The 25,688-nt window shown below is 40.2% G+C and overlaps 1 long non-coding RNA gene and 1 other non-coding gene across 2 annotated transcripts; both read left to right on the top strand.

Moving 5' to 3' along the window:
- Positions 1-8,883: 8,883 nt before the first annotated feature.
- Positions 8,884-14,837, top strand: LOC121360514. The gene is made up of 6 exons (XR_005956218.1): positions 8,884-8,920; positions 10,581-10,630; positions 11,109-11,178; positions 11,741-11,818; positions 13,338-13,390; positions 13,992-14,837. It is a non-coding gene; the product is annotated as an uncharacterized LOC121360514 (long non-coding RNA).
- Positions 13,735-13,804, top strand: LOC121360549. The gene has a single exon (XR_005956224.1). It is a non-coding gene; the product is annotated as a small nucleolar RNA SNORD50 (small nucleolar RNA).
- Positions 14,838-25,688: the final 10,851 nt, after the last annotated feature.

Here is a 25,688-nt window from a genome sequence, read left to right as displayed (position 1 = left end):
CCACAATTTCTCTGATCTGCAAAGGCCCTGTGTTTAGAAACGCTGTGTTCATTACCTCTGGCAGAGCAATGTTCTCAGTGCTGACAAGGGGTGGCAGCCTTGTCCCATCCTTTCCCTACACAGCACATGTAAAACTGAGGACCAAAAACCAGGATGGCCTTGTCTTACCCTCTCTCTGCTGTTGAGCACACAGAGGGAGCCTGCAAGTTCTGAAATGCTCAGGTCATTCCCTCTGTTGCCCCAAGAGTCTGGATGAGCTCTTTTGAGTTTTGGTAAATACCCAAGAGAGCACAACCAGGGAAAGCAGGTTAGATCACAGGAAGGCCTTCAGAGGCCACCTGGTATGAACACTTCCGTGACAGAAGGATGCAGTCTCTCTGGTATCAGGAGGCCTGTTACCTGGTCCAGTCAAGAATACCAGGACAAGTCAAGAATATTAGTCAATATGAGGACTGGGAATATGTGCTTGTGTACCTGGTAAAAATTTGCAATGTTATGAGTTCCCCCCTAAGAAGTTATCAATATTAGTTTACTTTCTCTTAAAGTTAACAAATTACTTACATAGTTGAAATGGCTTATTTGGGTTTTAATGAATGTTATCATAGTAATAGGATTAACTGTGCTGCCTGTGTCTTTCTGTTCTTTACAAATACAGACTTCCACCTTTAAACACTGAACACATTAATCTTATATATCCTAGAGCAGAGCATCACAATAGTGTTGCTCATTAGTAGGACCAGTCAGAAGTTTTACTGCTCTGAATATAAATTGTTTCTTTAATTTATTTGTATTTAGATAGAGATAATTTCTTCTTAATAGTATGAGAGTAAATATCAGTGAACGGTAGAACAGGCTTCTTAAATATCTAATATTGTTTATTTTAACGGTTGAATACTTGCATTTAGGCATAACTAAATAGGGGGTACACTGCATTTTGGAGGGATCAAGCATGAGGTTTCACATCATATTTATAGCAGCCTGAGTATTAGCTGTCAGGGGACATCACCCTACTCAACAATTATCCAGTCCAGAGCTTTTGTTACCACCACTTCCTTTCTGTTAAATCTAGTGGTTAGATGGTCACAGTCTCAGCTCAGTCAGCTCAAGTCAGTTCAGGTGGTTGATTTGCTAGAAAACTAAAGCAGAAGAAGAATTTAAAAATGTTTTCTATTGCACCAGGTAGTTGCTTGTAGCATCCTGCAGTAGTGACAGAGAGGAGAGAAGAATAAGGTGATCCCTTTCCACAGGAGCTGCTAAGTTCTACTTAACTGTGAAGTTAAAACACTCTAGAAAGTGCTGTTTGATCTCTCCGTGTATGAGCAAAACTGACCTGCTGAGAGCAAGACACACTCACAAAACCTGCTAACTTTTAAGAATAAGACAACATGGAAACAAAATTCTACAATAAAAGATTTTAAAAATACCTGCATCTGTGCAAATTTCACAGATGGAAAAACTTATGCACCATCGTAAGTGAAGACCTGATGCATAATTACATCTACTAAAATTAACATATTGGCACTGTAGCTAAGGTAGTTACATTTTCCTACATTTTAATTTTTTTTTTAAATTGTATCTGTTTTAATATTAATACAATTAGTAAAATAATATGTATGCCTATTTGATTTTCTTACTTTATCAAATGACACATTCCAAGCAGTTGAAGAAGTGTCTGAGAAATAGCCACTTCAAATAGAGTGACTCTTTCTTACCCAGAATTCTGTACTTATCATATCAGATTCAATTCCAGATACTGGAATGTAGTTTTACAACTTCTATTTTGTTATAATAGTTCACATGGTGTTTCATTTTAAAAATAGCAAAGTACATATGTGTTGCTTTTCCTGATTCTGAAGAGTGTCATTTTAGGATATTGTAAGAAATAAGATACAATTTGTAAGAAAGGCTCTGAAAGATGGCAATATTAAGAATAGTTCTGGTAAAAATAATCAAATCGATCAGCAGCCTTGTATTCTCTAAGAGCCAGAAGCAGCCTCTTGTTAAGGAACATGAAGATATATTTCCTATTTAAAAATGGATTTGACATTTAATTTGCCAAGGCTGTATAAATATGACAGAAAAGCCTTATTTTCCCTATGTCTTGTTAATTAATGAAGTGATTGCAAGTGATAGCAGTAAACGGCTGGGTCATAGAGCTGTGAGAAGAACATTAAATAGCAGTTTGTTCTTTTCCCATCTCATCACTTCAATGCTTTCAACTCACCCAAATCTGTTCATCTCATCACTTAAGGATGAGAAAAGCCAGTAAGATAAGTAGCAATTATACAGCAATTAAATAAAACATATTATCTTCCAGTAATATGCTGTTTATGTGGAACAATATAGAACAGATGTAAACACTGTCAGAAAATGCTGTTCCCAATCACTAACAAAGACTCAGACTGAAATTTCCTTTAAGTATTTTTGGGCATACTGCTGCAGTAATTCAAGATAATGAATGCTCCTCTTACACAATGAAATAGTTACAATGATGTACTCCTAGAGACAGCACGCAGAATTGCCTTTACAAACAGAGGAAAAACTAGCTGATATAATTTAAAATTATTGATATTAACTAGTTTGCCTTCCTTAATATACCAACTTTGTAGCTTTTTTTAGGTAACCAAGTGAAGAGCGTTTGAGGGATTTCTTGCATAAAGCTTAGTTATGCTTTACTGGCAATTTTAGCCATATAAACTGATTAGATTATGGCACTAAACCAAGTATGTCAGTATAAGCAACCATTCTACTTTTAGATTAACTTTGCAGCAGAAACCCCAAATATCTGCCACAGTTGTGCTCAACTTCAGAAAGGAGAGATACCTAAAAATGAAGATATTTTTAAAAACAAAAGTAACAGAACCCTCAGAAGTGGTATGCACATTAGATCCTCACAAGTGGTATAAAGACAGCAAACACTGTCTTGAAGGCACAAAATCACTATTCAAGGCTTGTAAAAAGCCAATAGGGAACTTACATTACACATCAGAGTAACGCTGTTTAGTCATCAAAACTAACAATACATGCCTTTTCAAATTCATGAATCTGACCCCCATGAGGAAGCCTGTTCAGAGAAAATTAAGCCATGTAATTGCATTCATTTTTTGCTCCTGTGTTCTGTGTGAAAAATTTGGGGAAATTCCCTGCACCACACCACTTTTGAGGCTTTCGTGAGGGAAGTTGCTTCCAACTTCTCGAAGATGCTGCAGTTTCAACATGACCAAATGATGCTTTAAAGGAAGCTAGCGAAATGTAAACTTCTAATTGTGGTGTCCTCCTTGAAATTGCTCCGGTGCTAAAGAAGGGAAAGTAGCAAAAAGAATTATAACATTTTGAACAGGTTCTACAGAAATGCAGAAAACTAAGCCTCACATCTATTCCAGGGAAATAAGCAAAAAGCTTGTTATAAAAAGTAGAATTAGTGTGCATTTAGTTAATTATGATCTGTAGGGCAATAGTCAGAACACTTGGCAAACTCACAATACATCATCAAGCATGTGAGAAATTGATCTAGTGTATGGGTTTCCTAAAGTCTCCTAGCAAATGATTTTAAGAAAACTAAGCAGATGTGAGATAACATTAAAAGACAGGAAACAGAAGGTAGAAGCAAATGGTTAATTTTCATGGTGGAATACAACCACCACAGGAATCTGCATGACCTACACTGGTGAACCCACTGAATTATCTGAAATCGGTGGTATGCAGAGGGGTAAAAAAAAACTAGTAATCAATTTATTTATTGCTGATGCGAAAGTAGCTGCAGGAGCTTAAAAAGCCTGAGTAAGTACAACAGCAAGACATGAAATTCAACACAGATCAATATAAAGCACCGCTTACCAAGGAAAGCAAACACAACAGCAAATGCAAAACAATGGGCTCAAGCCTTTATTGCTCCAATGTGAGATCCCACAGTTATGACAGACAGCTCTGTGGAAATGTCAGCTCCATGCACAGAGCCAGCCAAAAAAGGACACCAGAGTTTAGGAAGTGCTAAGTAACAAAAAATGAAAGCAGAGAACATCATGGTACCTCTGCATAAGCCAAATAACTGGCTTCTTGAACAGACTCTAAAGTCTGGGGGTCCCACCTCAGAAAGCAAAATAAGTTGAAAGCAGATCAGCAAGAATACAGTCAAAGGTAGGAACTGATTCCCCTATGAGGAATGATTAAATAAATGAGGTTTCTTCAGCCTGAAGAAGAGATTGGGGGGTGGGTGCTCAATGAAGGAATGACTGTGGAGGGAAAGATCCACTACTTCTTCTAAAACTGTGCAAAGAGCAAACAGAAAGTAGATACAAAGCGAATTAAAGGAGATGAGTTTTCCTGTAACACTAATTCAGCTCTGGTATTCCTTGCCATTGTAATTGGGGATGCTAACATTTTATAAAGGTTCTGGGAAAGACTGAACAAATTGATGGTTAGAAAATTAATGGAGGATTGTTATCTTCTCATGCACACAAAAATAATAACCCTCTAGGAGGTTTCTGAGCATTATATTCCCAGAGGCTGGGCAAATACCTGAGGAAGGATGTGCTCGTTCTATCCCTACTCCCCTCCCTAGGCATTTACTTTGGGCTACATTTGGGAGCAAGATACTAGTGGGTGGTGGGGGTTGGTAGACCTTTGATCTGACCCTGTACAGCTGTTCTAATGTTTTTTATTATCTTATTTATTATTTTTTTTTAAATTTAAAATGCTTGTCTTTCTGTGACACTGTGATCTGACCCTGTACAGCTGTTCTAATGTTTTTTATTATCTTATTTTTTTTTTTTTAATTTAAAATGCTTGTCTTTCTGTGACACTGAAGTGACTAAAAAAAAAAAAACAAAAAAAAACCAAAGAGAGAGACCTGAGAAGCTTAAATAAAAAATTGTGGTATCTGCAAAACACTAAAAACAGGGTCACATTCATAAGCTAAATTGTTTCCCAACTCAAGTATTTTATGATGCATAATGTGAAATATGGCAAAGTCAGCTCAGGAGTTTGCAATGAGTACTATCTGTTCTGAAAAGGAAGAAATTAAAACTACATACAATAGACTTCCTGCTGGGAAGGTGAGAGGGAAGGGAACTCAGCATCCCAAAGGATGCACCAGTATAAACCCCAAACTAAACCAAGAGACATGAGTCATCCAAGCTACAACATTATTGGAGAAAATCCAGGAAGCCAGACCTAAAAGAGGAACAGAAAGGAAGTGGGGGGGAAGATAGAAATAAAGAGAAAGAACAAGAAAGAAATAATTTAAGACAAGAAAAGAGAACTTTGAGAGAGTTGCCTAGACCTGAAAAGCAATGGAGGTAGTCATAGCACCAGACTTCCAGGCTGACATACATTTGTGTGGGCCAACACAAGAGTCAATCCAGTACATCCCCATTATCTCATAACCAGCACTTCCTTCTGCCAGCACTGACACTGTGCATGAATGTGAAGCCTTGTGGTGAGCTAAATTCAGAAGCAACTCATCTATAAACTAACACTTTATGGCAAGCAGGCTTATGGTTCAGACCAGCCTTAGGATCTCTCTGGAGAGTGGCAACAGTTCTTGCTCTACAGCTTGCACCCTCATCCAGACAGCTGGGATATAGGTTAAAGATGTGGAAGCCTGAAGGAGGGGCAAGAAATGCAAAAGAAGGAACCTTACTTTGAAAAAGAACCTATGTTTGTGGTGTACATTTTTACTTTGGTTTGGTTAACTTTTTTCAGACTTGTAATTGTTGTCTACCTACAGTAAAGCCGCACCTCACTTGACCCACAAGCTTGCCCAGTGCTAGCAGCCTTGGGTGATGCTGAGAAATATGAGACACACTTCTTCGAGGATAAAAGGTTTGCAAAGCAGTGCATTCAGGCTCTGCTAGTAAACCTGTACCCTCCAATCTAACAGAGGGATGAGGAGCTTCCTCTGCCAAGTTCCAAAGCCTGTAGCACTGCACAGTGTGAGGCTCCCCACACCGGGTGCTCACCCATGTTTCACCTGCAAAGCTCACACTACAGAGCACCCCGCAGCCCTGGACAGCCCTCAGTCACCTCAGTATTTATAGTCTTCTTATTATCAAATGCAAACTAAAATTGTACCCATTTATACTTATTGTAATGTAGTCCAGGCTTAATTGTGTTTTTTCCCCAAAAAGAAATTCCAGTCTTTGTTAGTCTTTGAGACTAACTAGTCTTTGAGACTAACATGCAGTAAAAGCCCTTGACAGGCACTGGTAGAAATATGGAATTATTTAGCACTTAGAAAAGGAATGGTAAGGAGCTGCCTTCTTTCTTTAGGGCTAATTCAGTAGTGATTAATGGCTGTGATTACTTTGCTTATCTTTAGCCCTGATGTCACTAAGGAAGGGTGGCTCAACATTTTCTGTGCCATGTGGCAAACATCAGTTTTGAGGCCTTTTGGATATGTCAGATGGAAAGACAACAGCAGCATAAATTACTTGCTTGTCTGTGCCCAAGCTGGGCTGCTGAGCACTCCCTGAAGCACGAGCAGCTCTTCCCCGATGCTTACAGCTTCTCACTCTCACTCCTGCAGAAACAGCAGCTGAAACAGCTGCAGTGGGAGGCAGAGAAAAAGGCAGCATTGCAGACCTCTCTCCTCATGCCTGTTCAGCACAAAAGGGGCCAACTGCAGCTCACACTCAAGATTTCAGACAGGTGAAACAGGAAGTATAAGAAAAGCAGAGAGAAGAGTGTCGTCTGCTGCCATGGGCTGCAGAACAAAACTTGCTTAAAATTTGTCAGCTATTTAGTTTTCCTGATAGTATAAATCTCAATAATTTTAGGAATAAAATTGCCAAGTATTTTCACACCTTACAACTCACTATTCTAGATTTCCTTTATCTGTTTCCAACAGTTAAACCCTCCTAAAAAGAGTCCATATGTGGAACATTGGTTTTTGTCATATTGTTAGTAACTTGTCAAAACACCAAAAATTTTTTAAGCTTTTCTCCATCTTTCTTTGTTTCTCCCTTATTTCCTTAATCAAGTTGATGGATATATTAAACCTTTCAATAAACAGACACACAAAAAAACCCACTATTTATAAACAGCTAGTAAGACCCTCCATAGATGAGAATTTAGGATGTGGTTTCCCATCAGTTTAAACATCATCTAGGCTGTACTGCTCCTGTTATTCCCACTGTAGCAGAGGCACCTTTCACTAAGACTTTCTTTCACTAACTCTTCCACAGCAGTACAGGAGGCAGATTCAGATGGAGACTAAGTCACTTTACGAAGTACAGCTGCATAACTTCAAGTGGCTAAACTGTGGTGGAATAGGGTGAATCATAAAATGGTTTGGACTGGAAGGAACATTAAAGACAATCCAGAAATAATAAAAATAACACCCCCTGCCAAGCCTTCCACTAGACCAGGTTGCTTGCAGCCCTATCCAACCTGGTCTTGAACACTTCCAGAGATGGGACATCCACAGCTTCTCTGAGTAATCTCTTCCAGTGTCCCACCACTTTCACAGTACAGAAGTTCTTCCTAAAGTCCACTATTAGGTTCACTGTGCAACAATATCCTTAGACTAAATGTATAGAGTGAAAAACTACAGAAAGCTTAATTTTTTGCCAGCTGTGGATAGGAGGAGATTTTTCAGCTCTTACAACTTGTAATGTTATACAGGGATATAGTATCACATGCTACTTCCAAAAAGTAGAAATGGGTGCACCCACAGAAATGTGGTTAATGTTTCAGAAACATCTAATTAGAGTCAAAGGAAAGCCGAGACATCAAGGCATAGCTTCACAAGGTAAACCAGTTGGGTGCCCCAGGGAACAGGAAAAGAAGACAGATATAAGAAACGAGTATTCCCTCTGGGGACAGCAGGGAAGCTGCCTGGTGGAAAAGGACCTGGGGGTGCTGGTAGCTGAACATGAGCCCGCTGTGTCCAGGCGGTCAGGAAGGCCGATGGCACCTGGCCTGTGTCAGCAATAGTGCGGCCAGCAGGGCCAGGCAGTGATTGTCCCCCTGTGCTCTGCAATGGTGAGGCCACACCTCGAGTGCTGTGTCCAGTGCTGGGCCCCTCACTAGAAGGAGGACAAGAGTCCAGAGAAGGGCAACAAAGCCGGGGAAGGGTCTGGAGCAGAAGTCCTGTGGGGAGTGATAGGAGTTGGGGGTGTTGAGCCAGGAGAAAAGGAGGCTCAGAGGTGAGTGACCTTCTCACTCTCTACAACTCCCCGAAAGAAGTGTGTAGCCACGTGGGGGTTGGCCTCTTCTCTCAGGGAATCAGCAGCAGGATAAGAGGACACAGTCCACGGAAGCTGCACCAGGGGAGGTTTAAGCTGGACATTAGGAGTAATTTCTTCACAGAAAGGGTGATGACCCATTGGAATGGGCTGCCCAGGAAGCTGGTGGAGTCACTATCCCTAGAGATGTTTAAGGACAGACAGGATATGGCACTCAGTGCCACGGTCTGGTTGACATGGTGGTGTTTGGTCACAGGTTGGGTTCGATGATCTCAGGTCTTTTCCAACCTTAATGACGCTACGATTCTTCGGGAAACACGTTCTTTAAGTTTGGGAGCTGCACCAGGTACGCTCCTGCCCTCCCTGTAGAAACTCGCACAAAGCCGCTCAGCGTTTTACACATGAAAGCTGTAAGGCAAAGCGAGCGAACAGCCCCGGCCCGGCGGGCGGGCGGCACGATCCTCCCCTCCCGTCCTATGGCGGCCGCGCCGTGCCCAGCGAGGCGGGAGCGCGCGCCGGCCCCTCAGCGTCCAGCCCGCGCGGACAGCACGACCACGCGCGCCCCCACGAGCCAAGCGCGCCCCCGCGCCAGCTCAGCGCGGCGTCCCCGCCCCTCGGCCCGCGCGCAGGGGGCGTGGCCAGCCTCGTTCCCACCCTGCAGCGTACGTATAAAGCTGGGGCGCGCGCGCAACGCCCTCTCTTTCCCCGCGGAGCGCCTGGAATGTCGGCACACGGTAAGGCGGCGCGGGATGTGGTGTCTGCCGCTGCCCCGGCGGGGAGGGGGGGATGGCTTCTTCCTTCTGCTTGGGCGTTCGGGAGGATCGCCCGCAGTGCCGGTCGCGTAGTGCTTGAGGCTGGAGCCGGCAGGTGAAGCCCTCACCCTTGGAGGCGCGAATAGAGCCAGGCGAAAGGCGACCCTAATCCAGCTGTGGGGCCGCAGCCGCCCGTGCGCGGTGCCCTGCTGAGAGCCGCGGAGGTGCGAGGAGACTTAGAGAGGACTACATCTCTCAGCATGCCCCGCGGGAGGCTCCCTGGCGGAAGCCGCATGCCGAGGCGCGGGGCAGGCTGGGAGCGGTAGGCGGCGGTGACCCGCGTGGCGCTGCCGGGCCCGCGCCATTTTGATCGCCGCCCGTGGTGGCCGGGGCGGTGCGGGGTGCTGCCCTGCCGTGCCGTGCCCTCAGCCGCGGCACCCCTGGCGCCCTGCGACAGCCTTCACACGTGCATAAAACGCTGTATGAAGCAAAACCACCCTGTTCATGTGGCAGAGGGTTGGTGCACACGCTTGTGTTACCCGTAGTTCTTTTTGGAGGGCTCAGCCCCCGGCATCATGGCATTGCTCCAGAGCAGAAGACATATGAAAGTACTGTGAAATCCACATAGCGTCCCAAGGAGAAAGACCCACAACATTTAGGTGATACCTGATGGAAATCATAAGATTGTGTTCCAACTTAATTATGTTTTCTTTATTTTTTAAGACAATGGCACAGCATAATAAAGAGAGATTTGTTATAAAAGTAAACCACCACAACCCCAAAGCACTGACAGAAGCCCTTTGTGTGCTTAAGATGCGTTTTTGTCACCTCTATGAAATGCTGATGTCATTGAACCCATAGCACTTCAAAAAGAATGGGAAATACCATTAAATATATCTAGGCTCTTACCTGGGAACAAAGATGAGAATGTGGGTGGATTTACATAGGGAGTTGTCAGGTGCATTCATTGTGTGTTAAATTAGCTTGTCTAACAGTCTGAGTCACACATTAGATTACTGAACAGTAAATTTTTGGAACTTAAACCATTAGTAACTCTTGATTATTGAGTTTATTACACTCAACATAAAGTTTACTGCATGCAAGAAGTGGAAGCTTGAGTCTTTCTATAGCTTTGTTTTTGTGATATGAAACAAAATGCTTGATAGGTTATCTTTTGTGGCTCAATGCATTTATTATGTCTGTAGTACAGGGTGAGATACTTTAAATAAGCACATTCAAGTGATAATGTATTGTCATGCATTTCTTGAAATGCTAGAGTTGGTGGAGTTTGACAATTGCTATGTGGTCAAAGCAAGTCTCTAAACCAACTGAAATCAGTTCTTAAAAGTGATTAAAACCTTTCCTTAAAAGGTCTTTGGACTGAGATTTAACAGTGGGGATATGCAGTTATTTCTACAATGCTTTTCATAAGCAATTTCACGTGGGTGTAGCTTGAAACTCCTTTGTTGCTTAAAACTGCATTTCTTGCTGCTTTTCTTCTGCGAGCTTGTGATTTAGTACTTAGCATGCTGCTTCTAGAGATTGTGTTGATGATTATTGCCTCATAATGTGTGTGACTTACTGGCCTGGTAATATGAGTCTGCTGATTTCAAGTTGTAAGGCTGTCCATGTTTGTTTTTAGGTCTGATGGAGAGAAGGTTTTCAGTGGTGTGAAGTACATCGTACACTAAGGTAACAGCTCTGTAATTTTTAATGTTGCTCTAGAAGTAACACTGCATTTCTGGTTTTGACCAAGTCAGTAAATACCTGTGCTCCATAATGTGGTTTCTGGGTTTTTTGTCTGTCAAAGTATGGGAAGTGCCAGAGAGTTGTCAGTTTTATATGGCTACTGAGTGGGACAGAAAGGAAAAACTACATTGCATTTTCATAACTGCCATCAAAATGATAAGTAATTATTTGATAATTTTTGTGTTTGATGCTCTTTGAGTTAGTCAGTCTGTAGGTTAGTTCTTAGACTTCTTTTTCTTACAAAATTTCACCTTGTCAGGTATTTTACCTGTTCCAGAAGAGTATTAAATTATTGTATGAAAACTTCAGTTTTTTAGTGCTTGGTGATTGTTTCTGACATAGTAACATGAGAGATGATGCTAGACCACAGCAAGAGATGTTTTCTAGTTTAAAAGATAATTTTGCTTATCTTTAATTTTAGCACTTCATGGAAGGACCATCAGAAGTAGAAGAATACTTGGTACACACAAGTGGATTTTCCTGAAAAACATGTATGTTCTAAATTATCAGTAGGATAAATTAACAATAAATTGATTAGAAGAAGATGCATAGGACTAAATTAGTAGTTTTGTCATTAGCTGTAAAATTGAGGTATCGGTAATTTTGGGACATCTTTGACATGGTCTAGAACTGTGTGGGCTGGGGGGTTTGGAATAGGTATTTGTTGGACGGGCTGGTAAAATGCCTGTCCTGAAATGTTCATACTAATTGTAAAGTTTACTTCAGATTAGCTTTTAATTGTGAATTTGCATTTTATTGGGAAATAAGTATGAAACAGTGTAGTCAAAAAAACAGTACATCTGGATGCTTATTAATATAAATAAGCAAATGTTCCCATATTTTAATAAAAATGTGTATTCACTGTTTTAATGTATAGTTGTTATCCTCACTACTTTGAAAGAACAAAAGAAAGAACTCCAGGATCTGTATTCATTTAAATTTTACTCAAATGCTTATAACCAGTTGTTACAAAAGTAGAAATTGGTTGTTCTTACTGGCTTGTTATATTATACGTGAACTTGTTGTAATGTGGGATTTTACTCAAATTTCTAGAGTGGCATGAACAGTTTCTAGTAATGGCAATGTGACATGTCCTGAAGAAAGATTTCCTCGCAACAGGAAATAAAACAGGTAATATTTATTGATTAAATCCTAGGCATTTTTTGTTGATAATTTATTCCTTTTTTAGTACATTGCTAGTGGAAGAGGTGAGGGTTGTCTTGTGAAATATATGAGTGTATGAGTGGTGCTACAGTTCTTGTTGCTGATACTTGTGGATAATGGTGAGTCATGCTAAAACTGCCCAACCTGGTACATTGATGAGCAACTTCATACGGCTTTGGCTACTGAGATCAAACCACTTACAATTTTTCAATCATAAATCATCTGAGTTGGTGTTGGTTTAATGCTGTTGCTGTGTCCAAGTGAGGTGCCAGCGTGCACCACGCTGTGAATAAGAATGTTGGTGCATTATTGAAACCCACCTCAGGTCTGTGTTGACACAAAGAAGTACTGTTGCAGACTCTTGCATCTTCAAAGAGCAGAGAGGAGGAAGTGTTAGACTTAAGCTATTATGCCTTATAGTGGGTAAATAACGAGCACTAGTCAGGTATGGTCAGGAAGTGTTGGTGGTGTTTGAAAACTAGTGGTGATGTTTGTACTTCAATTTAGGGCTCACTCAGATGTGAGCATTTAGGAAAAGTCATGTTAATGACAAAGATGGCATTTGATGGTAAATTGTAGTGAATTCTAAATTAAGCTCTTTCAGCTCTAGAGATAAATCACTTCACAAGGGCTGGTATAATGTACTTGAAGCAAGCAAAAAGAATGCTCACAAATGCTTACTGTGCTTTAAGAATAATAGCAGTGGTTTCTGCAAGAACTTCATTCCCACCTAAGTATCTGAACTTAATAATTTTCAGTGAAATTCGCTTTACTGCATTGGTGTTTAACAAAACCACAGGCTGGTTTTAGTTAAAAAGCTAAAACATAGAGAGTGAGAACTTTTCATTTTCCTGTGTTGCTACACATCTGTAACTTTATTCTACTCCTTATTCAAGAAAGGTACCTTTAAATACTTTGTTAGCTACCAGTACTTTCTTTTGAACAGCAGGTTTTGTTCTAGTATGTGAAGTTCAAATGTACAAGTGAAACTTGTGCAGCAGTGCTGCCTACAGTGCTGCTGTATTTAGCCAGGCACTACTGCAAGTAGGAAGGGGAGTGACTTCCATGGCTGAACGTAGAGAAAGTTGGAAGTAACAAACCTTGTTAGTGTTAACTAACCAATGCAGTCTTTGCAGAGATGCTTGAATGCTGTGTCTGAGTAGAAGGTATGAATTCCAATAAAAATTTTTAATCCTGATGTACAAATCACCAGTATCAGATAACCTAATAATCAAGTGTGATTCCCCCTTCCTATCATAGTTCATACCCAGGTTGAGCAGTAGCTGGGCAAGAGAAGCAAAACAAATCTTACTGTGACATGACTACACTTCTGAGTGAAGTTTCACAGAACTTGGAGTGTGCTGATACTAATGCAGCACGTGTTGAATAATGCAGTTTGGTCTGTATGAGAGGCTAAATAGATGGCAAGTTGTATTTTGAGTGATGAAAGACAACTTCTCCGAACTAATAAATGTCTTTTTTACAGGAAAATGCGTTTCATAGAAAACAAGTAGGAACAAGTGCTTTTGGCTTATTCAGGTATGTAACTGAAAAGCTTCTAAACATTTTATGGTTCTAAGTCTAAAGTAATTGTGTTTACAGTTCAGATCCTTTTGCATTATGATAGTTACGAACGTAATTGATAATTTATATGGTAAGTCATAGTTGGCATTTACAAAACACTTGTTCCCCAAGGCACAGTGTGAGCTGATAGCTGTGCCTAACCTTGCTTAGCTTTCAAACCTACATGAAAAGTTTTAAATAAATGTACATTATTACTGAAATATAACAAAATGTTAGAAATTTTAATACAGAAACCAAGCAATCAGAAACCTAATAGAATATGTCCTACTAAATTTTTTGTTCATGTATCACTTTTGTCTCATCTGTGATGATCCTATCCCGAACCTGAATTCCTGTTGAAAAACTTTATACGGATCCGGAATCTGAGACGAGACCAAAAGACTTTATTTAAACTTTCTGAGAAGTATTAGTCTTTGTGGGTTTAGGTTTTTTGTTGGTTTGTTTTTGTTTTCTCAGAGTTAGCAACATGCTAATACAAACTGTTGTGTGCTGACTTGCAAATTAAAATTTCTACCTTGAATGAGCCATTTTACTTAATCTTGTTCTCCTTTTTCAGTGATGAGCTGGACTACTTTGTCAGAACTGCCTGACAGATGTGGATGATGTAACCAGGAGGAAGTGTAACACCTGAAGAGATTTGTGGCTTGGAGTGGGATGCCATGCTTTTAAAAGCCTGCTGAAACACCTGCCTGCCATTTTGTTTAGTAGATACTGTCTCTGCATGTTTAAAACACCATCTTTCCAAAATACTGAACTGTCTTCTGTAGGAAGTATAGCAGTGATATTAGGGAAAGGAGTACCTGGAAAACCCCTTGACTTTTTACCCTTTTAAAATACCATATGGGTAGACAGTCTTGCAGATACTAGAGATCTGTGGTAACTCAGGAGTGGAGCTCACAGGCAGGCCCTGTAAAGATGGGGTGAAAGCAAAGAAAAAGCCAATGTCTACAGCTTGCATCACTGTATCCTAGTGAGGAGTTGGGGTTCTATGAGCTGCCACTTCAGCAGCAGAAGACTAGTACCACACTAGTGGAACTGCCCTTTGAGGAATACACTGGCAACAGTACTTGATTGCTCTCTGGGGGAAAGAGGTTGGTAAAAGAGAGGGAAAAGAAAGTTACATACATTGGAACTTGGGCTTTTGTCTTGGTTTGAAAAGACAGGTGTCTGCTGAGGAAGGCAGGTGCCTCCCTTGAAATGAATAATATAAACCTCTTCTCTCTGAATTGTTATAATTTTGAAATTAAGGGGCTCTCAAGCAAAGACATGGGACTAGGAATAACAGTTCTGTATTAGGAAAAATAAAAGTAAAAATAAAAACGCAGTAATACAAAACAACACTGACAGAGTCAGAATACAGCCTGGCAACCCTGCTGGTCAGGGTGTTGGTAGCAGCACGATTAAATGGTGGCTGCCGTCCTCCTGGAATGTCAGGTGTGGTTCTGTTGGAGCAGTGATCCTGTACAAGGCTGTAGTTTTCCTCTGAAGGTGCAGTGGTGGTGTAGATGGGCCTGGTCTTCTCTGGGAATCTATGAAGAAGGCGGCTGCTCCTCTGGGAACCAGAGGGAGAAAGCTGGTGTTCCAAGTCTCAGGTTATATCCAGGTGGGAATGCTGGGCTCCTCCCTCTGGGTGGAGCATCTCAAAATGGGATTATGTAAGTTTCTCAGTCATGCAGTGAGACTCAAAGGCCCATTAATAGAAGATATCTTCCTGGAGGGAGCATTGGTTGTGGAAGCGATAAAGAAAACTGCCCCACCTCTAACAGATGGCAAATAGAGTACACATCCCCAGCTACATCTTGCAACCTAAAACAGTTTTGAACAGTCACTTGAAAAGAGCTGGTGCTGTAATCACAGTAGCAGCATATTTGCTGTATTCAGCAAACTGTCCCTTCCACAGAGGAATGAAGGATCATAAATTTGTCACCAAGTAAATTTGAAGGCAACTCACAGTACATAGGGTAAAATTTGCCTTGAAGCTTGACTTTCAAGCCTTATTGTCAGGAATTTTTTATAACTGCAGAAACATGACAGTAGGGTAATTCAAAATTCATAGACCTACTATTACTGAATAACTTTGAAATCATGCAGAATACATAAAACAACCCTATAGATCATGGGGATACCTGTTCATCAATGACAAGTTCCATGTAAAGTCCAATTTGCTGTCAAAGTAATATGAAGTATAAACACTACCAGGAACAACACATGAAGCATTGGAAATGTCAAAAATAAATGTCTATCAGACTACTGAAGTGGATACTAAGGATCTTACTGGACCTCAGGAGTGTATTGGCTCACTGAGCATCTCCTATAGTTTGCTTATTAAGCAGTGACCAGATACTTTGGCTAAAGGCTGCTCCTTTTGAGCAAGGAATAGTAAGTCAATCTTTTGAATATCAAGATATGCAGAAATCAACTAAATAGCTTTCTCTTCATTGCTTTCAATAATACTTGTTTCTCTTAACAAATGTTTCTGAGAACGGTGCATATTTTCATGTGCCATGTTTTGTACATGCTTTTGAATAAAGATGAGGATGTTAAAGTCATGGCTGTTGCACATCAGCTGTGGATCACACCTGATGATCACGGTGTTCTTGACTGCTTGTACTTCTCAAGGGCTACGGAGGCAGTGTGGCCTTGTGCTGACTGGTGCAGCAGGTACTGGGCACACAAAGCTTTGTGTTGTGCTTGAGTGGCTCCAAGACAGAAACTACTGACTGTGTACTCAAGAAGTCAGAAGGTAAGATTAGTTTCAATCTTCTGCCCACTGCAGATCTGCAAAAAGTGGGTGCTGTTAACAGCATCTAGTAGAGCTGCTTGGCTGGTAAATCCAGAAGTTGTCAGTCCTCTTCTGAATGTTAAGATGTCAAAGAGCAGAGAGATGGTTAATAGAGCAGCAGTATGCTAAGTACTTTCTAGGTATTCAGATATGTGGCTTTGTTACAGGGTCAGAGGAGCAGCATGTGTTTTTGAGAATAAAGGTACCATCTTTAGGCTGATGTTAATACAGAATATTAACCTTTAAAGAGAATGCTATATGTGTGCAGTAAACTTTGTGAGAGTGAGTTTTTCTTGTGATGTTGGGGATGAAATAGAAGACTAAAGGGTCAGGGTTGTGGGTGGCACTTCAGGTACCCAAAGTATTCATGATAGTCTTGCTCTGTATGTTCTAGAACATTAGCTGGGGATGGTCTGGGAGGTAGGATTGGCAGCAGATAAAGGGTGCCAGGAAATAAAAGTTATATGCAGTGGAGGTGTGTCTCAAAATGTTAAATCATGAAAAAGATTGGCCTCAGCATATAAAAAAAAAGTAGATGTGCCCAATGGTAAGGCATATTCAATATTGAGCTGTAGAACTTTCTCAAGGAACAATCCTGTACTTCAGAGCTACTGAAAATAGGTAGCCAATAAAAAAAAAAATTGTATTAGTAGTATAGGGAGTTAAGTGTTTACAAAAGTGAATTACTGTTTTAACCATGATATGTTCCAGAGGAACTGGTTTAGAAGACCAGTGAAAATTATGTAGGAAGGTCATTTTTATAATAAATTTTAAGGTGGAAAAGGCTTTTTTGCCTTGTTGGGAGGGTGTTAATATGTTTTCAGAGCAGTTGTGGATTTGGTTCTGGTACATATTCTGGAGTGATGTTTAATACAAGTGAGATAAGGAGACGTAGTTTTGGAGAGTTACTGTGTGACACATTTGGAACATGTGGCGTGGGATTTCTCTGCAAAAGCATTTCATTGGGTTTTCAAAACAGATTGTTAAATTCAAAGCTTTAAGATTGTGCAGTAAACAGCATGAAAGCATTTTGCTGCTTTTGTGTTTTAGTCCAGTGAAGTCTTGCACTAACCATCATTAGTGGGGAGCTAGAAGTGTCACATGGCTGTTGGGCTGTGGTCCAAGAAATCGGTGGTTAAATAAACTGTTCTGGAATGTTGCCATTTATCGGTCTTAGTAACTGGGCAAAACCAGCAGAGACTTAGTAATTAAACAAATGTTGAGCGTATAAGCAAGAGAAGTACCTTGCAACCGCATGGAAAATTCGAGAGTGGCTCTGCAGAAATGCTTTGCTGCTATTGAAGTAACAAGGTCCTTATTAAGGTGGGAGGTTTTGTGTTGCTGAAGAACTTGTCTTACTGGTGAAGGCTGTGATCTATAATCAAGAGTTGCAAGTGAGTGAAACTAAGCTAGCAGTGGTTATCTTGCCACAGCACCCACACTGCTATGTGACTGCCAGTACTGCTGTGACACCTGCCTGAAGTATCAGATCCCAGTGAACAGGAATTTCAGAATAAGCTGTGCTGTCTGGCTGCCATCCTGTGTGTGACTGTGGCTGCAGCTATATGGTGTGCTGGTGTTGGGGTTCCTACCAGGAGAATTTTCCTGCAGGAAAGCTCTTCACTGTATAAATTTGCCATACAAAGTTTGGGGTATGTGTTCTGCCAGTTAAAAACCAGCATCAAAATTAAATCAGTTGGTTAAGAAAAGCCTTCCATAGGACATTCAAACACGGACACAGCAGAATCAGCAAGTGTTTGACTTTGTCAAAGGAAAGTTACTCTTTATACTGAAGAATGTTCAGCCCTAACTTTGGTAGCTTTTCTTCATACTCCCTCCCTTTGTCCCAGAGGACAATCTTTGAGCTATCATCTGGAGTATGAAAGAATTTAACAGAAAAATAGTAATTTCAGATGACTGAAGTACACATGGAGGCTTTATATGCTATGTAAATGCACGTCTGATGATTTGCATTCTTTATTTTTTGGTGTTACAACCGGTTTTAGGAGCATTTTTGCTTGTCTGCACTTGTATTGCCCTCAGAGGATATAAACTGGAAAAGTACAATTAGAATGATGAATTCTACTTCCTCTCAAACATCATGTGGCTTTTTAGTTGATAGTCCAGTTGAGCTATCAGGGCTATGAAGACAGTACTTCTCTGCCATTGTCTCAAACTTCCTGCAGGCTCCGGAGGACAAAGTGGTGTTTGATGCTCAGAAGAATGGCTGTATTGAGTGGGACAAAGTCTGCCTCGTTCAGTATTCTGTCTGAGGATGACCAGTATAAGGAACAGGAGAAGTATACAGAGCCTTTCCAGCAGTTTTCTTGGGAATTTTCTGAGATTTTCATTTGTGTTTGAATACTACTTTGCAAATTATGACCTATCTCCATTTAAAAATATTTGAAATATGACTGATATGTGGGCTGTAAAATAGATGAAGTAATGGGTATGTTAATAATGTAGGGAGGGTAGGATTTGGATGGGGCTGAAGTAAAAGTTGTTTTTTTCCCCCCTTTTTGAAGCTGATGTCACTTTTGATTCTCATGTTACTGAAAACAGTGGTAAGTGAAGTTCAATGAGGGCCCCTGTGCTAGGACAGCCTTGCTGTTTAACTGAACTGTTTTGGGTGGGAAAACTTGAAGTACTCATGTGTGCTCTTACCCCTGAGCTTCTCACCAGACCAATAAACATTATCTTTTTCCCTGAAACTGGAGTCCTCCCTGACTGAAGGAGCACTCTCCCAGCAACAATGGTACTAGTTTTATAGTGACAGGTGAAGAATGATTAATATCTGTCCCAAAATGAAGTTAATGATTAAATTTTTTCCCAAAAATAATTTAATTTTTTTTTTTTTTTTTTTTTTTTTTTTGTTGAAAGGAAGAGATTAATTAATAAAATAAATGCTTAGACCTTACTTTGAAAGTTGGTAAGTTGATTGGAAAGTAAAGGTATTTTTAAATAGTCTTAAGATCATTGAAGAATATGCAGCTGTTGATATATCTGTGTTTTATCTTACCTTGACAAAATAGGAAATAATTTGCCCTAGGCTTACCTTGGTTCCTTTCAGAGTAGGGAGTATTGGAGATACTAGGGTCCTGCGGAAAACTTTTGAGACTTAAACTCATGTGTCTTGAGGTTTAAGCCCAGCCAGTAACTAAGTACTGCATCCTACATGCCCTCGTAAGATGGAGAGGAGAATATGAAGAAAGATAAAAGCAATGGGTTGAAATGAGAACAGAATTGAAATGAAACATAATAATTGCACCATATAGGAACACAACAAAAATAAACCCCAAGATAAGCAAGTGATTATACACAATACAACATGCTAACATACCCAGCCTGAGTGATGAGTGATCCATGCCTCTTGGCCAGCTTCCCCCAGTTTATGTACTGGGCATGACATGCTAGTATAAAATATCCTCTTGGCCAGTTCAGGTCAGCTGTCCTGGTCTTGCTTCCTCACGGCTTCTTGAGCCCCTCCTGACTTGCAGAGACTTGTGGCTGTTGCTAAGTAGTGCAACCCCAACATCCAACTGTTATCAACTCTATTCTCATTCTGAATTCAAACCACAGCACTAAGAAGTACCAGCTACTAAGAAGAAAACTAACTAACCCAGCTGAAACCTTTGCGGTGTGTTAGCTCTGTCTAGTAGTTAGGTCATTTTCTGCAGCAAAAAATACAAGCAAAATTGCTGTCTTTTGTTTCATGCACAACACCAGAAAAGTACAATATTGAAACATGGTGAGGGGTGAGTTCTTAATGTCATTTTGACTTCATAACTAAAACAGCTCAGGGTATGATTATTTATTCCCCAGAGTATATTAGAATAAGCATTTTCTAAAAGTAGTTTGATTATATAGATTCTGATTCTGAAAATCTTATTAAACTGCCTATTTGCTACTGCAAACAGAGAAGCTTGGTTTGTGGGAATTAGTGCTCCTTTCCCTCTTCCTGTTTCACAGATTATAAACCACACAATATAAAAAATTTAACGGCAGGAACAGAAGTTACCTCTAAAACATCTTGAAATAGCAATTTATAATAGATACTATTTCAGTGCTGAGTGTTTCCTCAAAAAATCTGCATGGCAGGGAATAGTGTCTAGGCTTTTGAAAATGTTTCTGAAGTAGTACTCTTAACGCTTGTCTGAACTGGCTTGTCTTCATTTATGTGTACTTCAACTTAATTTCTGTTGCTAGTGAAAAGTTGTTCAGTATAGTTTCTGCTAATTTGACATACAGGATGTAAGGCTGCTGGAAACCTGTTTTGTCATGGTTTTGCTGTGTTTTTAAATGCTATGAGAAGATGACTGGAAATTGTATGAGTACTTTCTCCTGAGAGTATTATGTAGTTTCTAGTTTTATAATTGGAAAAGTAACACTGAACAATTGTAGCAACTGCTTGATATATTTTCTATAAAAGTGCAGTCCCTTTATGAGCCATGGTGGATATGGGAAAATCCAAAGCTTTTACCTTACAAATATGAACAAATGTGATTTGCTAGGAGCTACAGATGTGAAGAGACCTGTGGTGTAAGGACCACTGACTTCCTGATGGCTAGTGCCTGACAGCACTAATTTTTAAGGAAAAAAACAGCCACTTAGCTTTGCTTTTTGGTTGAAGAGACTTGACAGTGACCAGGATGGTTCACTGTAATGAAACTCTCTCACCTGCCTGTAAGAGAAGAAGAAGAGGAATTCTGTTATTCTGAGGTAATGCTCCTGGAGTGCTCTGTCTCTTGGTTTTATCTGCTGGTTTTTTCCTAAGGGCTATTTCGAGTTCTCTAGCTGTGATTTTTTTCACTGAGGTGAGACCAGGGAATCCTAAAGTATTGTTGACTATCAGCTAGTAAAATGCATTTAAAATGACAAAAGAAGTACGCATATTGGGTCTTTCCTGAAGTTACATCTTTTATAGAAAGCTCGAACTTCTACAGATAATCTGCTCTATCTCCCACCATAAAATTTCATGCTCTGGGCCAAGGTTGGGACCTTGGTGTATATTGCACTCAGTTTTGTCCCAGTCTCTTAAAGATACTATTCCTCCTCTTCTATACAGTTCCTGTATTGCTTTCCTTTTAACAGTTATGTATTAAACATAAAAAACCCCACAAAATTTGGTAAGATTACTACATAAGCATTCAGTATTAATCCCAGAAGGGCTGTAAGAATATTTAAAACTTCTGTGAAGGGGGAAAAAAAAAGAAATATCTCTGGGACTCAAGGATATTGTAATGAAATTGAAATATGTAATGAGTTTTAAAAACAAGACCAGGTCCTGTAATTGATGTGATTTGACAGCTGTGATTTGCTCTTCAGAAATCAGAGACGGAGCCTGCAAATAAGTCACTTCTGAGGTAAATTGCAGATCTATCAGCAAGAACAACTAGCAGGGCTTCAGGTTGTTTTAGGAAGGGAAATATTTCTTTTTCTGCTTCTGTGTTCATACTGAGCTCTCTACTGGAAAGTTTCAGGCTATAAAGTAGGTGTTAGAAAAAAGTGGAAGGTGAGTATTATTTTAAATAAAAACCCTTTCCTACTCACAATTAATGTAATAGGGCTAAAACTCAAATGTACTTTGTATAGTATTCTCCAAAAACCATAACCATTTTTCAGAAATATCTAAATTCTGCAGAAATAGGCTTGGTTGAACTTGCTCTTCTCTCCTCAACTATTTTGAAATTTGGCTGGGAAACAGGCACCTCAAATTCATTAAAAAGGCAGAAATTAACGTCTGTGAAGATGACAGCCTTTTCTATAGCAGCAGCAAAAAGGACTATCAGCAGAATTGGCATCTGGCCCTGGAAGCAAAACATTCTGAGCTTCTGCTAAAGCTTCCAAAAGAAGCATGATAATGAGGTTTTAGAAAATTCCTGGGCTGTTTTGATTTCATATACAGTCTAATCCTGCTGCTCAGCTTTGGTGATTAAGATAAATAATATAGAAAATACTGTCTTGGGCCAAGCAACAGTACATTATGAAGTATTTATTTTCTGTGGTTCACTGAGGTAGTCTCTCCTTTTGTTGGGATTTAACCTTAACATGAATTTAGTCATTGTTGGGGTGCACAGACTCACTGCTTGCTAACACATCTGACTAGCAGTTGGGATGTCAGAGGCTCAGAGGGAAAGCTGATGTGTTACCAGCACTTCTATCAGCCCAAGGGTGGAAGAAACCATTTGTGTCACCTTGGCTGAGCTATAGAAAGCAGGTGAATTTCTAAGCTGGGAATGTCTCATGTTTGGGGTTTGTTGTGTTGTTTTTTGTTTTGGTATAGATTGGGGGGTTTTGTGCATAGCTTACAAAAGTTTCTACATTAATAGCCCTCCCTTCTTAATTCTGGCTCTATGTTTTTTTAATTCTGCACTGAGACTGGAGGAGTTTGAAATATTTTCAGACTAAAAAAATTCTTCTGCACTTTCCTGACTTCCTCTTTGGCTGCAGCAGGTCTGTATCAATACTGTTGATCTGAAATTTGTGAACAGTTTTCATGCATCAAGTTTACTAACCAGGGCTGGTCTTTTAATAGATGTTTAAAGGGATAAAACTTGGCACTAAATTACAAACTTTTGCCTTTTAGTGTACACAAGATCATCTCTTGGGTAAGAATTATTTTGTAATTTTTCTTGTGAAACACATAAGATGTGGATGTGGCAGTAAAATCTACAAATGCCTGACCTGGAAGGGTATGAAAGAATTTAGAAACTTCTGCAGTTAACTGTCATCAGTGATTTTAACTGTTTTTTTTTTATGGACATGCTCACTCAGCTATCTTTATTGATTCTGCTGTAACTAAGAATTGATGTATTGGCAGTAAAAATGCATATTCTCACACAGTTGCATTGTCTCCTCTTGCTGCTCAGTATGTGCCTCCAAACACTGCTCTCCATTGGTACATAATTCCAGTTGGAAAACACAAGAGCTATTAGAAGTGTTTTGGTTAATTTAAATGTGGTGTCAATAAACAAGTTCACAGATTTATTAGCCAGGTATTTACCCAGTCATAAACTGAATTTTTTTTTAATTGACCCTAATACATTTTAAGTTTTCAAAATGAAACTTCCCTGTAAATGTTCTTACTTATTGCTATTTTAAGATCTAAACTTTATAAAAGAAAAAACAACCTTTTATGTTTTTTACAGGATCAAAAGTAACTGAATTTTTTTAAAGGCAGATTAAAAGCGTAATGTTCTTTATCTGTCCCCTGCAGATCACAGAATAGCAATTTATTTTTTCTAGTTACCAGTTGCTGTGAAAAATGAAAACTTTGCTTCTCTAAAGATCGAAAACTGTGCTTCTAGCGGCACAATACAGCATTAGTGTACCATATTAAATTACAAATTTGTTCAGGTTTGAGCACAGGTTATGTTGCCTGCACTGCCCTGTGCAAAACTATGAAGATATTGCTGGTTAAGGCGGCACAAGCTGGAAAGGGAAAAGTTATGCACATGTGCTGAAGCTCTTTTAGGTTAAGATCTAATTCTAGTATCACTCAAGGCCCATGTAGAAGTAGAGAGTAGTTCTTCCAAAAGAAGATTATTGAAAAGCAGCAAGCCCAGCCTGAGGTACTGATAGGGTCAGCGTTCTTCATCCCTGTGCTCTGGTCTGATGTTTGTGCTGTAAATGAGAATTCCCATAGGGCAGCATTCTCCAGGTATCTTTAAGCAATAAAATAAAAAAACATTTGTACACAAAAGGTTGTATTGTCTGCTCTTGGGATCTGCAGGAATGCTGCATTTTGGTAGTCACTTCTGCCTTGCACCTGGCAAGGGTTATAAATGTGTGCGAGTGTGAGCATGTTCTATTCTTACAAGGACCTTGAAGACACAAGGTTATTTGGGCTCACCCATCCTTGAAAGGATTTTTAGGTTCTTTGGTTACATGTTAAGTAGCCTGGAACACTTGACCTGAAAGCTGTGTATTGCAACTACTGCATCAGACACTTCCCTGAGTAATCAGCCATGGAATTACTAGCCAACTAAAAAGGCCTGGGACATAAGCCCAAATTCTGGCTACTGATTATCCATGCCATAAAGGGTTAATGTAGTCTGACAGCTAAAGCCTGGAGAGCAGTTACTATTTGGGCATGGTTTAGAAGTTAAGGTGGGTGAAAGCTTAGCTGTGGGAATGCAAGCTGTGCTCTCCGTATTTGCCTTACAGCTGGAGAACAGCCCATGACCTGTCCCATCTCCTGTATGGCCGTGGCCATTGTGTCTGTGGTGTGCTGTGCTCTCCTCTCCTGGGAAAGGTGCCCAGAGCTGGAGAAGAACGTTCTGTGACCCAGTGACATGCTGTCTGCCTTCGGAGATGGGCTTAGTGCAGTAAGTAACTTACATGGGGTTAAGTGGATCCCAAAGGTCTCTTTCCTTCAGCTGGCTTTTACAAGAGTGCCAAGTACAGGAATCCTTATGGCTGCTAGGTGGTGCAGGGATGTAAGGGCCAGGCTGAATGTGTGTCTGGGGTGAAGGAAGGGCTAAATACAGCAGTAAGTTCTCTATTGACACTTTCATTTGTGGCTGTATTCAGTGAGTTGCAGCTTCAGCACTTGGCTACCTCACACTGCGCAAGTGGACAGGACAGCGCTGCTATCCTGAGATGACTCGGAGAGGTTTTGGAGGTGGATGCTGATGAGGAATGCTCTCTGCAGTTCTCTTGCATGAGTCCTTCTCATATGGCAGAAAGCACTAGGACTCCGAGGAAACTTCCTTCTCCAGCCTTTCCTTGCTAATTTGAGGAAAACAGGGTAACTCTCCTGTCACTTCTTTGCTGAATATCTTGTCTCCTCTTTCCATGGAGCTTTGCCAGGCACTGACCTAATGGTAGCATTCCATTAAGAGCTTTAAATCATCAGATGCTTAGGATAACAGGAATAGAAAAGGCAGCAGTTGTGTCCTAACTCTCGCCATTGTACCCACAGCAATAGTAAAGCATTTTTTTGTTAGATTGGGAAGCCTTTTCCCATAGTTTCCTCACTCTTGATAAACTTGTATAGGAAGCTTGTGATTTATAGGTCTATAGTGGAAAGAGCATTAGAGGGATATGGAGGAACATTTGCTTTGTATGCTTTTCCAGGAAGTGGAAAGGATTTGGGAAGAAATGAACAGATTAATGATTGCATGTTCTGCTTGCTGCAATGACAAGGTATTTCAATTGTTAGACTGAAGAGAAGAATATTCAGTTTCCAGTAGTGGATATTGGCTAATAGAAAAATACAAAGCTAGGGCAAGCATAGATACAACAGTGTACATTCTGGTATGCTCCCCCAGTTTATACAATTCATCCACGAATTTCTGCTGCAAAATTTAAATTGGGGTGATATCTCTATCTCTGCATTTAGCAATTTTAGATGGGTGTTTCTTGCATTAATTAGTTATTTTGGGGGTTTATGGAAATACCTACAGCTTCATGTGCCAGTGCATTCCCCCAGCTTTAGCTGCATGTGTGTAAAAGTAGCAGGTTTTTGTT

This window comes from Pyrgilauda ruficollis, unplaced genomic scaffold (genome assembly GCF_017590135.1).
Source record: "Pyrgilauda ruficollis isolate IOZ18807 unplaced genomic scaffold, ASM1759013v1 scaffold51, whole genome shotgun sequence".
In the NCBI taxonomy this organism is placed as follows: Eukaryota; Metazoa; Chordata; class Aves; order Passeriformes; family Passeridae; genus Pyrgilauda; species Pyrgilauda ruficollis.
The sequence above is the reverse complement of the archived record's forward strand: the minus strand, read 5'-3'. Positions and strand labels throughout refer to the sequence as shown.